The sequence below is a fragment of the Aegilops tauschii genome, chromosome 1 (genome assembly GCF_002575655.3).
Source record: "Aegilops tauschii subsp. strangulata cultivar AL8/78 chromosome 1, Aet v6.0, whole genome shotgun sequence".
In the NCBI taxonomy this organism is placed as follows: domain Eukaryota; kingdom Viridiplantae; phylum Streptophyta; class Magnoliopsida; order Poales; family Poaceae; genus Aegilops; species Aegilops tauschii.
The window spans coordinates 360,481,745-360,498,878 of record NC_053035.3 but is presented as its reverse complement, the minus strand read 5'-3'; positions in this window follow the sequence as shown (position 1 = coordinate 360,498,878).

Genomic DNA, 17,134 nt, shown 5'->3' with positions numbered 1-17,134 from the left:
AGAGAAAGGCCAAATAAAAAAGGGGGAAGGCCAAAAAAAAAGAGAAAGGTCAAATAAAAAAGGGAGGCCCAAAAAAAAAGAGAGAAAAAGAGAGAAGGGACAATGCTACTATCCTTTTACCACACTTGTGCTTCAAAGTAGCACCATGATCTTCATGATAGAGAGTCTCCTATGTTATCACTTTCATATACTAGTGGGAATTTTTCATTATAGAACTTGGCTTGTATATTCCAACGATGGGCTTCCTCAAAATGCCCTAGGTCTTAGTGAGCAAGCCAGTTGGATGCACACCCACTTAGTTTCTTTTGTTGAGCTTTCATACATTTATAGCTCTAGTGCATTCGTTGCATGGCAATCCCTACTCCTCGCATTGACATCAATTGATGGGCATCTCCATAGCCCGTTGATTAGCCGCGTCGATGTGAGAATTTCTCCCTTTTTGTCTTCTCCACACAACCTCCATCATCATATTCTATTCCACCCATAGTGCTATGTCCATGGCTCGCGCTCATGTATTGCGTGAAAGTTGAAAAAGTTTGAGAATACTAAAGTATGAAACAATTGCTTGGCTTGTCATCGGGGTTGTGCACGATGAGAGCATTTTGTTTGACAAAAATGAAGCATGGCCAAACTATATGATTTTGTAGGGATGAGCTTTCTTTGGCTATGTTATTTTGAGAAGACACAATTTCTTGGTTAGTATGCTTGAAGTATTATTATTTTTATGTCAATATTAAACTTTTGTCTTGAATCTTTCGGATCTGAACATTCATGCCACAATAAAGAAAATTACTTTGAAAATTATGTTAGGTAGCATTCCACATCAAAATTCTGTTTTTATCATTTACCTACTCGAGAACGAGCAGGAATTAAGCTTGGGGATGCTTGATACGTCTCCAACGTATCTATAATTTTTGATTGTTCCATGCTATTATATTATCCATCTAGGATGTTTTATATGCATTTACATGCTATTTTATATGATTTTTGGGACTAACCTATTAACCTAGAGCCCAGTGCCAGTTTATGTTTTTCCTTGTTTTTGAGTTTTACAGAAAAGGAAAACCAAACGGAGTCCAATTGACCTGAAATTTCACGGAGATTATTTTTGGACCAGAAGAAGCCCACGGAGTATCGGAGAGGGTGGGTGTAAGTGCATCTAGTGCCATCCCTAGTTGGTTTTGGAGTATTGACGACAAACTTGGTTGAGGGACTAATGTGTTTGTGAGAATTGCAGGACAACACAGGTAGTAGTCCCTCATTGATTCGGCTTTCCTACCAAAGATGACCCCTAAAAATGTGTGAAGACATTGAAGACAATGGTGGTCTGTGAAGATATTCACAATGAAGATTATGACTCGAGAAGACATTCACGTGAAGACTATGGAGTGCAAAGACATAGTTGTTTCATAGTTTCCTTTTCTTCTTTGTTGAGTCATAGGAACCACTGCACTGTTAAGTGGGGTCCAAGCGAACAAAGTCAGAGTGACTGAAGTGATGCTCAACCAAATCCTATGTCTTCGAGCGAAGACAATGAGAGCAAATCTTATCCAGAGCTGGATGAGTCAGCTTTACTTGTAGCCCAAGTCAAGCTGTCGCGTGTGTTTGAAATCTGACTGTTGGACACGTGTCAGTTCCTTAGTGACCCAGGGTCATTTCGGACAAATCAGGTCGGGTTGCCTCCTAGCTATAAATAGCCCACCCCCTACACCATAAATTGGTGGCTGCTCAGATTTAGTGCACGGCTTTTGTCGTTTGAGAACAACCCACCTCCGAAGCATTTGAGAGAGAGATATCCTTGCGAGGACAAAGCCCAAAACACCCAGAGCCAAAGAGTGTTAGGCATCACTGAAGTCTTTCTGTCCGCGTGATCTGAAGACTTATTACACTTGAGGACTGTGAATCCTCCAGCCGGTTAGGCGTCGTGTTCTGAGCATCCAAGAGTCATTGTGGATTGCCGGTGAACGAAGTCTGTGAAGGTTTGGAAGTCTACCTTGAAGACTTACTAGAGTGATTGGGCGAGGACTAAGTGTCCTTAGCTCAAGGGGAATAAGGTGAAGACGCGGTCTTCTGAGTTGAATCGCAGCCTCCCTAACCAGACGTACAGTTGTCACAGCAATTGGAACTGGTCCAACAAATCCTTGTCCTCTCCAAGCAACTGGTTCTATCTCTTACCTCTCTTTATTTAGAGTTTGTCTTCGTGAAGTCATTGCCTGCCTGCATGATCTGATTGACTTCACTGTGTGAAGACTGTTGTTGTTTGGCTTCATACTTTCTTCCATCCTGATCCATACTACCTAGCTGCTAATAGTCTTCGTGCTTTCACTTCATTGCTTACTTGACTATGGCTTGTCTAGTGTAGTCTACCTTCCGCTGCATATCAATAGGTTCATTTCTATTGTCTGTCTTCAAAACTCCTATGTTTTGAAGACTTTCATAAAAATCGCCTATTCACCCCCCTCTAGTCGATAACTAGCACTTTCAATTCGTATCAGAGCAAGGTGCTCCCTTGTTCTGTGTGATTTGGTTTAACCACCTGGAGTTTTAGCTATGTCGACTGCAGGGATAATCAAAGTCTCCGCTGCGTGCCCTGTCTTCGATGGCACTTTTTACCCCTACTGGAAGAATAAGATGCGCATGCATCTTGAAGCCATTGATGTCGACCTCTGGTATGTCGTCAAGAACGGTGTTCCCAAGACCGGTGAAGGTGTCACCCCTGCTGATGTCAAGAAGTTCATTCAACTGGATTCTACTGCCAAGAACATCATCTATGGTCATCTGACCAAAGGACAGTATGGTCGTGTGAGTGCTCTGGGAACTTCGAAGCAAGTCTAGGACTGGCTCTCTGATGTCTACTACGCAGCCTTCTTCTTGTAGATGTTGTTGGGCCTCCAAGTGCAGAGGTTTGTAGGACAGTAGCAAATTTCCCTCAAGTGGATGACCTAAGGTTTATCAATCCGTGGGAGGCATAGGTTGAAGATGGTCTCTCTCAAACAACCCTGCAACAAAATAAAAAAGAGTCTCTTGTGTACCCAACACACCCAATACAATGGTAAATTGTATAGGTGCACTAGTTCGGTGAAGAGATGGTGATACAAGTGCAATATGGATGGTAGATATAGGTTTTTGTAATATGAAATTATAAAAACAGCAAGGTAGCAAGTGATAAAAGTGAGCGTAAACGATATTGAAATGCTAGGAAACAAGGCTTAGGGTTCATACTTTCACTAGTGCAAGTTCTCTCAACAATAATAACATAATTGGATCACATAATTATCCCTCAACATGCAACAAAGAGTCACTCCAAAGTCACTACACTACAAAAAAATACACTTCCGTGATGATACGTGTTTGTCATAGTAGGTCGCGTTTTTTGTCATGCATGTACATCCATGACAAATTTATGACAGAATCAAGATAGTCATACCTGTGCTGTCGTAGAAGTGTTCCATGACATTACCAAAATTATCATCACGGAAGTGTCCACTTCCATGACGATAAATCGCGCGTCACAGAAGTGCTTTCATCAAGGGTGACCGACACGTGGCATCCACCGTAACGGAACGCCGTTAAGCTATCGGGTCCGGTTTTGGATCCGATAACCCGTTAACAGCCCCGACCAATGGGGATTTTCCACGTGTAAAATCATCATTGGCTGGAGGAAACACGTGTCGGCTCACCGTTGGGACAGATGTCATCCACTCATTGGACCCAAAGCGCCTATGATACGTTGACACGTGGCATGTCCCAACAGAGGCCCATTCCTGTGAAAAGGCCGGCCCGTTTGACTTGGTCAAAAGGTGGCGGGCCGACCCACGGCAAGCCTGTTAATGGCCTGTTCACATATAGCCCATTTACAGCCCGCTAACCGAGGGCCCGTTTACGGCCTATCCGAATTAGGCCCAGTAGTGTCATCTGGGCCGTCCAATATAATTCCAGCCCATTTTAACTTCCGGCCCATGTATGGCCCATGATGTCTTTTGGCCCATCTGAGGCCCTTAGTAACCCTCGGCCCGTTAACGGCCCGTGGTAAAACTGGCCCATAATGAACAGTGTATCATTTTATACCCATTTACGGCCCATTATTCCGTTGGGCCGTTTCCAGCCCATGTTATCTTTCGGCCTTCTCAGGGCCCATTTATTCTTGGGCTCATTTCGAGAATTCGGTTACTTCTGGCCCGTTACTGTCATTTTTGGCTTGTGGGCCAAATTCAGCCCGTGCTTACAGTCGGCCCGTTTGTGGCCCGTTAATACATTGGGCCGTTTTCATAGCGTAATCAAATACGGCCGATTAACGACGACCCATTATGGTCAGCCCATGAACGGACGATTCCAACTCTAGCCCGTTTACGGCCATAAAGCGGTATGTTATCGGCCCATGTTTGGGCAATCGATCATACGGCCCGTAGAAGGCCCATTGATAATACGGCCCGCAGAAGGCCCATTGATGATACGACCCATAGAAGGCCCATTGTTTCTACGCCCCGTAGAAGGCCCATTGTTTCTACGGCCCGTAGAAGGCCCATTGTCACTACAGTAAATATGTAGCCCGTGGTTATTGTGGCCTAGTTTAAAAAAAGGTTATTGCGGCCACTAGCAAACCGCGGAAAAAGAACAGCACTGACTACAAGCAAACAAATAAACAAGACAACAAGGAAATAAATAAGCAAGCAACTTACGCTAGGCTATCACAGCTATTACACATATTACATCCACTGGGCATCAAAGTTCGCCACCAGTGCAAATATAGGGAACAAAGCAGCATATAAACGCTGCAGCAAAACAAGTCCAGAACTGAAACCACTTCAGAAGAGCTCAAGAAACAATATCCTGGGTACCCATAATGCTGGCAAGATGCTTAGCAAGCTTATTAACTTTCTCTTGTTTGGTGCTTAAATCCTCCAGCACTTGCTGTTGCACCAGAAAGTATGCATCTGAATTCTGCAGGGACTCCCTCAATCCTTCGGCTTCCTGTCGCATAACATCTGATCGATGTCATTCAACTTGAAGTTGAGACTCAAGAAGCCAAACTGATTCAGGCAGCGAGTATGAAGAGCTGGTGCCAGCAGTAGTATCCAGTAACTCGAACACTACATCAAGACAGGACTTTGGGGTTGTCTTAGTGTCTTCAATATAGTTTTTATCAGCTTTCTTGGAGAACAATAGGGATGTCTCACTATCTTGGACCTGATCTGCATTACTTCCTCTACCATTGCATAATGGGGTACTCTTCTCCAATATTTTATCCGCGTTCTAAAGGAGAAACAAACAAACACATCACAGGTTTACAATGTAGTATATGAAACTCATTTTGGTAAACCAGTTCAGTAGTAAGGTGGACAGGATAACAACATGAAACAAACATATATCTATGTAGTATGGTCACTGTATGGTCTATATCATTCTAGTTTATGTTGCCAAATCAAGATAGATACAGTTCGAATCATATCTATTTAAGACAAAGCAGCATATACAGAATATAAGTGTGGGAAACTACACAGCAATAACAACACTTGTAATGTGCATGGCATGAGAACATAACTGTTTATTCAATTGAAACTGAAATCAACATAGAGCAAGTTACAACAGCAAACACGTTAAGAAACAGGTTTAAAACATACCTGTTGCGCCATTGGAGTTTCAATTGCATCCTTCAAATCTGAAATTAGTTGGTATGAGTAAATACAGTGATGCAAGAGCAAAGTAGTATGAACCATAGCTACGGAACCTGACATGAGAACAATTCTTCTTCTGCTTTAAGCGTTGACTTGGGGTTCGGAGTGGTGGTCCTCGTGCTTTGGGCACTGCATCAGTTGCCTTACTAACTGCTCGTGTTTGGGTGCTCTGTGGTGGAGACGGTGCTGTGTCAACGGGAACTGGGTTACTATCTGCTGGGGTTGGGGTTAGAAGGGGTGTAGCTGGTTCTCTGTTCAACTGGGTAGGGGTACAATCTGCATGAGTCTGGGTTATGTGTGGTGGGGCTGGTTCTTGGGCAAGTACAACCGTGGTTCTATCTCCATCGTCAGGTAGCACGATCTTTTCTGAAGTCCGTGTTTTCACTCCCACAGATACTGCCATCACCCCCTCCAATTGAAATGGCTGATAAACAAGAAAAGTAATTGAATGTACATACATTGTAAGATAGACAGGTGCAATGGATAGTAGGGAAGAAAACAGGGCATGAAATAATTCACATTTATGTTGTCTAACCAAACAGAATAGCAGGACATAATTTCAAATATATGATGGCTAATTAAACAGGATAGCATGACACAATTTCACATGTATGATGGCTAACTAAACAGGATAGAATGACATACTTCAAAATATGATGACTATGTAAACATGATGACATGATATAACTATACGATGTGTCTATTAAAGTGGTTGGCATGCCATAAATCACAAACATGCCGTCGATGGAAACATGATGGCATGATATAATTCACGGATAGAATGACATAATTCAAAATATGATGACTATGTGAACAGGATGAGATGATATAACTATATTATGTCTTTAGAAAATGGGTTGGCATGCCATAATTCAGATACATGCTGTCTATGTAAACATCATGGCATGATATAATTCAAATATATGATTTATATACTAAGGAAGTGAGCAGAGGGCAATCGCATATATGATGTGTCAACTAAGGAGATGGCATTCAACATTGTGTATATGATGTAAAAACTAAGCATTGCAATACAACATATGCATGATATGAGTAATATAACCCTGCCAAGTTTGAGCATACACCTCAGGGGGATAATAGGACTGGTCATCTGCCTCTGAATCCTCCTTTGAAGAGCTATCTGTAACCAGCAACATATCTGCTTCACCAGGTAGCATTGTCTGCTCTGAAGACCTTGTTTTCACTCCAGATTTCTCCATCACCAATTCAAATGGCTGATGCACAGGAAGAGCAGTTGAATATACAAACATTGTCGACAAAAGCAATGAGAAATACAAAAAAGGACGCATGATATAATTCACATATATGACGCTTGGCTAAACAGCATGGCATTGCATAATTCACATATATAATGCCTTGCAACAAGATAGCATTGCATAATTCACATATATGATGTCTTGCAAAAAGATGACATTGCATAATTCACATATATGGTAATTAGACACTAAACAGGTGGCATTCACACAAATCATGTCTAAACTAAGCAAATGACATAGAAATGCAAGAAACCATACGCTCGATATGAGCAACATAACCCTGCCAAGTTAGAGCATGCACCTCGGGGGGGGGGGGGATAGGACTGGTCATCTGTCTCTGAATCCTCCTCTAAGGAGCTATCCGTAACCAGCAAGATATGCGCTTCGTCAGATAACATAGTCTGCTCTGAAGACCTTGTTTTCACTCTAGAATTTTCCATCACCGTGTCAAATGGCTGATGCACACGAAGAGTAGTTGAATGTACTAACATTGTTGACAAATGTAATACGTAACGAAAAAAAGGATGGCCTGATATAATTCACATATAAGATGACCGGCTAAGCAGGATGGCATTGCAAAATTCACATATATGATGCCTGGCTAAACAAGATGGCATTGCATAATTCACATAAATGATGAATAAACTAAACAGATGGCATTCACACAAAGCATGTCTAAACTAAGCAGTTGACATATTTGATGTATAAAGTAAGCAATGCAAGGCACCATATGCATGATATAACCAACATCAGCATGCCAATTTAGAGCGAAGACCTCATGGGGTAAATAGGAGTGGTCTTCTGCTTCTGAATCCCCCTCAGAACAGTTATCTTCCTTTTGATTACAATCCGAAATGGGTGGAGGGGGCTGCCTTTGCGCCCACCATGGAGCGACGTCTGCATGAAATTTTATTGCCACGCAAGGCTCTTCTCTTTTGCGCTACATGTTCAGTTCCATTGTGTACAATAACTGACATGCATAGGAATAAAACATAGTGAGATTATGTAAGGAGTGCATGCACAAATCCAGAGTGATGGTAGCAAACTGTGGATAGACCCAAAACCAATGATAGCAGGCAGATAATAGCTTTAGTTAAAAATACAGATAATTGATCCTTTAATGTTTGTTTGCACCCAACATGAAACTCATAGTAGACACCCGAGATTAACCAGATAGTAGAAAGATAGTACTGATTGCTGCCCCAATATGTACCCCACAACCATTTAAAAACTCAATTTTCAGCATAAGTTTGGACCTGAGTCGGAGTCTAATAGGTGAACACGATGATAAAGTAGCATGTCATCATATTAAGCGATGCATAACGTAAGCAGACGCGGAAGAGTGCGACCTCTCTTGCGGACCCGTGTAGTCCTCAAGGTCATCTGCTCAGTTGATGATGGTAATGCAGTTGTCGTGGCTGCCGGCGGCGGGGAAGAAGATCTGAGGCGGCGAAAGACAGTCTGGAGAGCGGATCCCTACTATGGTGAACCCTTCAGTCGTTGGAGCAGCTGAGCTGGGGTGGAACACAGCACCACAGGAGCAGGACAAACCACACAAGGTTTTCTTTGACACATATCTGTAACAGAAGTAATTGTGTAAGGGCTTGTTTGAATTTGAGGATTCTAACAATGCAGGGATAGGAAATAGACAGGAATAGGATAGGAATGCACGTGCAAAACAGAGAATTAAAAAACACAGGATTTCTGCCAACTGGGTGTTTGGTTCACAAGAATTGGAAGATCACAGGATGCAAAGAAGTATGGTGAGATTAAGTCAAACCACAAGAAGTGTACAACCTCTTTGGCGAAGCCATGTCGATCTCAGCGTGATTGGGTTGGCCCGTGAGGATGCTCCGGCTGACTTGGCTGTCAGAGGAGGGAAGAAGATCTTAGGCGTCTGGAGATGGAGCCCGAGGTACTGCTCCGCTGTGATGGAGGGTTTCGTTGTTGGAGCAGCTCCGGTGAGTTGTACGACGCCGAGGCTGAAGCAGGACAAGAGAGACAACGTTAACCTGAGTGGAATTCTAATAGCATCTCCAATAAATGACGTAAAATACATAACCACAAAGTGCTAGATGTATACATCAGCCACTCGTCTCTGAACTTAATTGTCGAAACTGAATTTAACTGTCGAAACTGAACTTAACTGTCGAAACTGAATTTTCCTATCTAAACTGAATTTTACTGTCGAAACTGAACGCACTAGAGGTGAGGCTACACGTCAGTCGACTGACTTTTTCATCTCTGGTCAGTCGATTTTGCAGCCGTTGGATACGAAATCAAGGGCGTGCAGTTCATCTTCAACCTCCACCCCCCCTGAGCCGCCAGCCACCACCGGCCAAACAGCCGCCCCGCCCGCCCCGAAAACACTCCCCACCGCCGGTCCGCCGCCACCCCGGCCATCCCTCTAGCCCCCCGCGTGCCGAGCTTTTTCTCCGGCGATCCCCACGCCACCGCCCCACCACCGCCGACAACCACCGCCCCCACCCTGAACCCTAAGATAGATAGTGGGGTACTTCTTCGGCGAGCCCCCCTCCCCGCTGCGGCTGGTTCTTCCTTAACTCCGGCGAGCCCCCCACCCCCTGAAAATCGACTGACCCAAAAGTCGATTCAGTCAACTGAAGTGTAGCTAAATCGGAGCAGCATCGCAAGCAAGAGCAAGAGCGAGAGCAGCAACGCGAGCAAGAGCAAGAGCAAGAGCAGACCAGGCAGGGGACCGAGAGCAAGAGCAGAGCAGCAGCGCGAGCGAGAGCTAAAGCAGCAGCAGCTCCTACTGATGTGGACGTCGCCGCTGAGGGAGCGACGCCGTGGAGGAAGTGGCCGGCGACGCCGCGGTGGATGGAGCCACGCCGTGTCGGCTCGGGACCGAGCGCCGGCAGCACCGTGAGATCGAATCAAGAAGAAAATGCGGCGATTAGTGTGCAACCTCTTTGGTGGCGCCGATTAGGCCGCAGCTTCATCCGAGGGAACGGTGATGCTGATGCTCTTCCGGTGGTGTAGGTGAAGACGGCGGTGTGGGAGTAGAGGTGGCGCGAAAGACGAGGGGAACGTCGGGGCAGCTCCTTGGAGGTGGAGGACGGGGTGTCTGAACCGGCGGGATGACCAGATCGACGACGGATTCTCATCCGGTACGGTGGATGAGGGATGTCGAGGTGTTTCTGTGGACGACGTCGTCGGGGAAGAGGCTCCGGCTGGGTGGCGGACGGAGGAGGGTGTGGGGCTTCGCGGGTTTTCCCGGCCTTGGTGTACGAATGGGTGGGCGGATGGGATGGGAGTGGGGAACCATGGCTTAGGGACGTGCTTGTCCGAAATGTGGGGTAAGTTACGAAAGTACCCCCATCGATTTGAGGCGGTTCTTTCAGTTCAGGGGTATCACGGGCATTTCGCGTGTCGGGATTTCACAGGAGGTGGGAGTTTTCGCGCGCGTTGTAATTTTGGAATAGCAAGGCGCAGGTTGAGATGGAGGGAGTTGTCGGAGCACAACGAGACAAAGATATATCTTAAATATTTCGGGCTAACAAGGCACGGGTTGAAATTTCCGGACAAGCCTAACATGTACTGTACCAAATCAATTCGCACTACAAATGTCATTCAAAACTTTGAATTCCTGTTATGTTCAATTAAAATATTTCGCTACGTGTATAATGCATGCAACCTAGTCCTCAAATGAACGTTTTAGTGCATTCCAAACGTATATACTACCGCGTCAATATGAACTAAATTTGAATTCGTTTCTCTATTTGAATAAGATCTACAATACTGATTGTTGTGAAGTCAAAGCGTTTGAATTCGTTTCTCTGTTTTAATAAGATCTACAATCGTCATTATTGTCAAGTTAAACCATCGTTTGTGTATTATCTTCAGAGCACACCACATGATTAGTCTCGAGTTACATATGAACTATGTGTACTATATGAACTCGAACTCGATTTTTTGAATCCACTTTATGTTGATTTCAAATCATAGTACATTTCAAGCTCTAGCTAGATCTTCACAAACTAAACCATGCCTCATATGTATAATGTGTTTATCACATTATGTATGGTGCCCCGCCCGCTACGCCTACAAGTATTTAGATGTGAGTTGCAAACACCACACATTACCACAAATTCAAATAAAATGTGAGAATGTTCGATATATAGTATTGTTTAGATTGTTCGATATTTAGTTGTAAGCTGCAAACGCCACACATTATCACAAATTCAAATAAAATGTGAGATTGTTCGATGTATAGTATGTTTTAGATTGTTCGACATTTAGCTGTGAGTTGCAAACGCCATGCATTATCACATTATGGTATAACATGTGCAAAACCACAACACGCGTATCACCGCTATATTCATGCATGCATATGTTTAAAACACTATGATCTCCTATTCAAATATATGAATCCACTTTCATATCAAATTATGATCTTTGTTAGTCTCTTACACCCACACAATCCTCTAACCTTTGTAGCTACCACTAACTTTCTCTCGTGCATGCACACGCCCTCCTCGCCCTCCCCCTCCCTTAGCATTCTATCCATCGTGCACATTCATTTTTCTTCTTCTTTAGGTCGTTCTCCCACAGTCTCCACAACTCCTTTCTGACACACACTGATCGATAAACCTCTCCAGCGATGTTTGCCTACAACATACACACGCACCTTCAATCTCCTCCTTTATGTGTCCTTGCCTCGTGTCTCTCATACGGTCCCACTCACGTGTAAACTCTTGCTCCTCTTTTCATCGATCTCACAACCGCACACTCCTCCCCCCATCTAGCTAGTAGCTGGGCCTCTCGCACCACCTCCTAGCTCCATTCTCTTTGTCTATCCGTCTCGTCGGGCCTTATTTGCCTCTAACAAATGAACGTACACCGACCGATCTCCCGCTATACATATAGCTAGCTACGTCCTTATAACTCGTTTTTCCCCACGCGTCGATCGATCTACCTCATTAGTTATGTCTCTCCCTTCCTCCAACAAACAACAATTGATCTACCGATCTAGTTAGGTTTGCTTACCAAACACATGGTTCCCCTTCATCATCCATGGATGTGTCCCGACAGATCTATCACGCACAGGCACACACAGAAACACATCCCCACTCTTATTGATAATACTGCAGTTCCACCCTCAGTTTGTCTAGTAGGCCTCTCCCACCATCTTCGAGAAGCAACTCCATCACCCATCCAGCGCTCTACCCCTCTCCCTCCCTCTCTCTCTCCTCTCTCTCTGTCCCATCCTATTTCCCGTCCTTCAGTTATGTATGGATGTCGACCGATCTCCCTCAAGACATAGCTGGGTCTCTCCTTCTTAACACATATACGAGTCGTTCTACCTCTATAGTTAGGCCTCTGCCTACCCCCCACCCCCTCGCACACACACACACACACACACACACACACACACCGATACATCGAGCGCTCTAGTCATGTCTCCCTGCCACACACAAACTTGACCTGTGCCCTCTGACGTTACGGTAGCTAGGTCAGTCGCCCTATACCTTTGACTTGCACACACACACAATTTCGATGGCTCTCTTCATCAATCTCACACCCACCCACTTGATCCTCTCTTCGACTCTATCGATATCTATGACCCTCCCTCTCTTCTTGTGGATTGCCCGACCCTCTATATATGATATGGATAGGCCTCCATTTCACACACATTGCATGCAAAATTTTGTTTGAGATGTCATCGACACATATTCCCACAAATACATTCACGAAATCAACCTCCCCCCAAAAAAAACAAAAAATCACGAACGCACAAGCCATTTGTCTAGGTTTGTATCTCTCACACACACCCACGTAGGTGGGGGACGTGCACGAAGAGAAGAGGTGCACGCACGGCGCACGTACTCCCGTCTCTTTCCCAACCACACCCGCGCGGATACACGGTGGAGCTCATTTCTATACGAAAAGGCAGCCCACATGGTAACTTGACACGTGTACTGGTTGTCCAGTAGATGGAGGGAGGATTGTCTACCATGGGTGAACAAACAAATTGCGACTTGACGCGTTATGTTAAAAAAGAGGCAAACCATGTGGGGCCTACCTTAGAGGCAAGGCTCTAGACACTGGAGTACTTTTGATGTGTCCCGTCAACTTGCAGAACAAGGAGAAGCTTGCTTAGTACACCGTCTCCCCCGCCCACGGGCGCGGTGGCTCGCAGGATGAGGTGAAGCTTGCTTACTATGCCTTACGCCCGCTCCCTCGCCCACGCGCGTGATGGCTCGCAGGACGAGGAGAAAATTTTACTAGTACTCCCTCCATTTACTCCTCGTCTCTACTACCTTGGTTAGAGAGATTATCATATTGTTTGGAATATATATGTCCTTTAGTAGATTTCAATATGAACTACTAGTACATACTCCAAACACTGATGTATATAGACGTATTTTAGAGTGTAGATTCACTCATTTTGCTCCCTATGTAGTCCATATTGAAACGGACGTAAAAGTACGCACTCTCCCTCGCCCCTCGACCCTCGCCTTGTGGTGGACGTGCAGCAATTCATTCGATCTCATATAGCCAGAATGATATATACTGCAGTACCATTATTGCTTGACTTCCCGAAGAGGCGAAGAGCCAATCGCAAGGTTAATAGTTTGGAGATGCCAAGCGCAAGGTTTATAGGAGAACGAGTAGTAGGTGACGCATCATTTATAAATAAAGTTTTTTTTTCTTCAGTGGCACGTATGCAATATAAATAGGTTCATATGGAGAGAAAAGGAAACCGCTCCACTATATACATAGGCAGGACGAGCCTACATGGTTGCTTGCTGGGGTTGCTCTCTTTAGTTTTCACACTCTCTCGCACAAAACCACTGTGGCCACATCTCTGGCGGATCACGTCCGCCGGGGGAAGGGGTGGATGCTTAGTGTAGATGCGGTCGCCGTCGCCGACGGCGAAAACCCACTGTCGGCACGTCCCGATTAGGGGTCCCCGCCATTCTCTCTCACAAAGCCGGTGAGGTTGCCTTCGTCCATTGCTCACTGCCGCGACGTGGGTAGTTGCCTCCTCCCGCCGCCCTCCTCTAGGTTGAGCTACGTCCCGACATCCCTCAGGTACAACTCCCTTTACAGTCGGCTTGCACCACTGCTCCAGCTGCCCACATCACTCCATGTGGATATCTCTCTACTTCTTTGCCCCGCACATACCTCTACTGGCTTCTACGTACTGTATTTGTGATGAGTTTATGTCTCATCAACTAGTCCCAGTAATCTTATTCTAATCACGCTTCTTCAATTTCTTTGCCACAGGGATGCTCATCTCGATTTTGGTGAAACTGCACAAAATGATCCGATGGTCAAAGGGTTGCAAACTTCATTTCTTAGGAAGCGCCGACGTTGCCAGCAAATTTAAGCCTGGTTAGGGTTTACGGTTCAAGGTCTAGGGACTGCATGGATCGTTTTTTTCTTTAGCTGTCTCTGTTTCAATGGCTAGGGACTGCATGAGTAGTAGTAGTACTGTACGCCTTACGCCCGCTCCCTCGCCCACGCGCGCGGTGGCTCGCAGGATGAGGAGAAAATTTTACTACTCCCTCCGTTTACTCCTCGTCCCTACTACCTTGGTTAGAGAGATTATCATATTGTTTGGAATATATATGTCCTTTAGTAGATTTCAATATGAACTACTAGTACATACTCCAAACACTGATGTATATAGACGTATTTTAGAGTGTAGATTCACTCATTTTGCTCCGTATGTAGCATAAAGTTGAGACACTTATTTTGGAACGGAGGGAGTACATATTTGCTATGATCTGTCAATCATTGAGATGCAATAGCATGCATGTTAGTCTCCTTTGTATTTGATGAAATGTTGCAACGGGCAACCTTGGACGCAAGATACATGTAACAGAAGCTGGAAGCTTCATAGCATTGTACTATCCCGCTGATAAATTACAGTACGTACTATGTAAAGAGTTAGGTGTCGCACGGTGTCTAGAAAATATGGTGATAGTGTGAGGTGGGCCATGTAATCACTGAGCCTGCGTGTTTTCACTGCTCTTGCACTCCTCCGCCGTAAGAATGGAGAAAATTGTAATCTAGTAGTACCTCCTTTCGCCGAAAGCGTGGGACATCCAACAGTCCTACCACCTCAGTAATAATGACCAATGAGCCGTCAAATCACATAGACCCAGCAGTAAGTTGGGCGGACGAAGCAACCATCACTCTTGAATCCGCTTCTCCCTTCAATGCAGGCGCCAGTGAGAGGTCGCGTCCGCTCTTCCCGGGCATGAATGCGACACCGATTCTTTGGAGCGGCGCTGACCGTTTCGGGTGGGAAGCACGCGCGGGCGATGGAGGGGCTTTGGATGGGCCAGGCTGGTCAGGAGCAGGCGTGGCAGCTGTCCGCCTGTCCCTACCGGACGCCCGGAAACGAGAGGATGCACCGACTCTCGCGGCTAAAATCGTACACTACACACCATCTCTCTGTAGGAGTAGGTCGATCTTTCGCTCTCTCTAACACACACATGCTGTTAAACACACACACGCACACGCACACACAGGTTCATAGAATAGGAAAATCGTGCGAGTGTGAAGCCACGGGAAGTGAGATACAAATGGAGTACGTACAAGAAGAGAAGCGGCATCTCTTAGTTGTTTGGATTAATTGTTGCGTTTAGAGACAGAAATCAGGGCTTTGATTGGAGGAATGACCGGTCAAGTTTCTCCGTCTCCTCCAATCTGCTTGCACCTTGGTCCCGCTGCACCTTCTAACGTGACTTATTACACCTAGATGGAGGGAGTCGTACGAGATACGGTGGCACACTGACTTAAGTCGAATACAACTGCCCAAAATTGTGTGCATGTTATAATAAGGATTCACTTAAAATAGTACGTGAGCGAACAGAGGAATCAATTGGACAGTGTTCCCGAGCAGTAGTGAGATGTGTGAGGTAAGATACACCGCTGGCGCTTTTAATTTTTCTTATTAATTTGTTTGTTTCACCCTCTGACTGGTGGGATCCAACGTACTACGTGGAGAGAGGTAAGGTGACTAAGGCTGCATTATTTCTGCACCACTGTGGATAGTCTTACCACCAAAGCCACATGACACGATTATGATTTAAATCCCAATGACTCCCACACACAAAAAACGGCATGCTTGTCACACGAATGCAGGAATGTATAAAAGGTTATTTTCCTCTCGTTGAACATAATGGGAGGGTTGTGTAGCTGGTTAGCCTGTTCGCTCATCAAACTTGAGGTCTCGGGTTCGATAACTACACTTGAGCATAATTCGTGCCTGGAGGATTCTTTGACTGGTCAAAATGGATGGATACGGAGCTATGAGATCTCGTAGTGACCGTATAATCACCTCATCACGTATAAGCTGCAGCCTCGGCGCTTATTTTCTGGGGTTTGCACTCTTCACACTCTCTCCAGTATATATATACACGCTGGAGCCTCAGCGCTTGTAGTTGCTCTCTTCACACTCTCTCACCCTCTCCAGATCTAAACAAGACTTCGTTGGCCTCTCTCTCTCCCCTCACTGTTGGTCTGCTTGTAGTTGCTCTCTTCACACTCTCTCACCCTCTCTAGATCTAAACAAGACTTCGCTGGCCTCTCTCTCTCCCCTCACTGCTGGTCAAAGAGCCGTCAGCTGGGAAGGGAAGGAGGCTTAACGCTGTCGCCGTCGGCGAGGGAGGGAATCCACTACCGGTGCAGCTGTTCACTTTCACCCAGTGGCGGCGCGGGAGGGCCTCCGACCCCTTCTTCTTCACCGCCGTACATAGTGTGGGTCGAACGACCTCCGGTCGCCCACCGAACCACACCCCAAGAACCTTAAGGTATAATTTACTTATTCCACATGCATTGCTCTAGCTGCATGTGGGCTTTTTCCGCTTCTGCACTCGAATCTAGGTGTTGGATCAAACAGGAAAGTAGTGGGGAAAGTCGTATACCATGAATCTAGGACGTGGTTCAAAGAGGAAAGGAATGGGGGAAAGTAGTGGGAAAAGTTGTATAGCATGAATCTAGGACATGGTTCAAAAAGGAAAGGAAGGGGGAAAGTAGTGGGGAAAGTTGTATCGCATGAATCTAAGACGTGGTTCAAAGAGGACAGGAATGGGGGAAAGTAGTGGGGAAAGTTGTATAGCATAAATCTAGGACGTGGTTCACAGAGGAAAGGAAGTGGGGAAAGTACTAGTACAGACTGGCTATCCAGGACCTACGTTGGTCGAA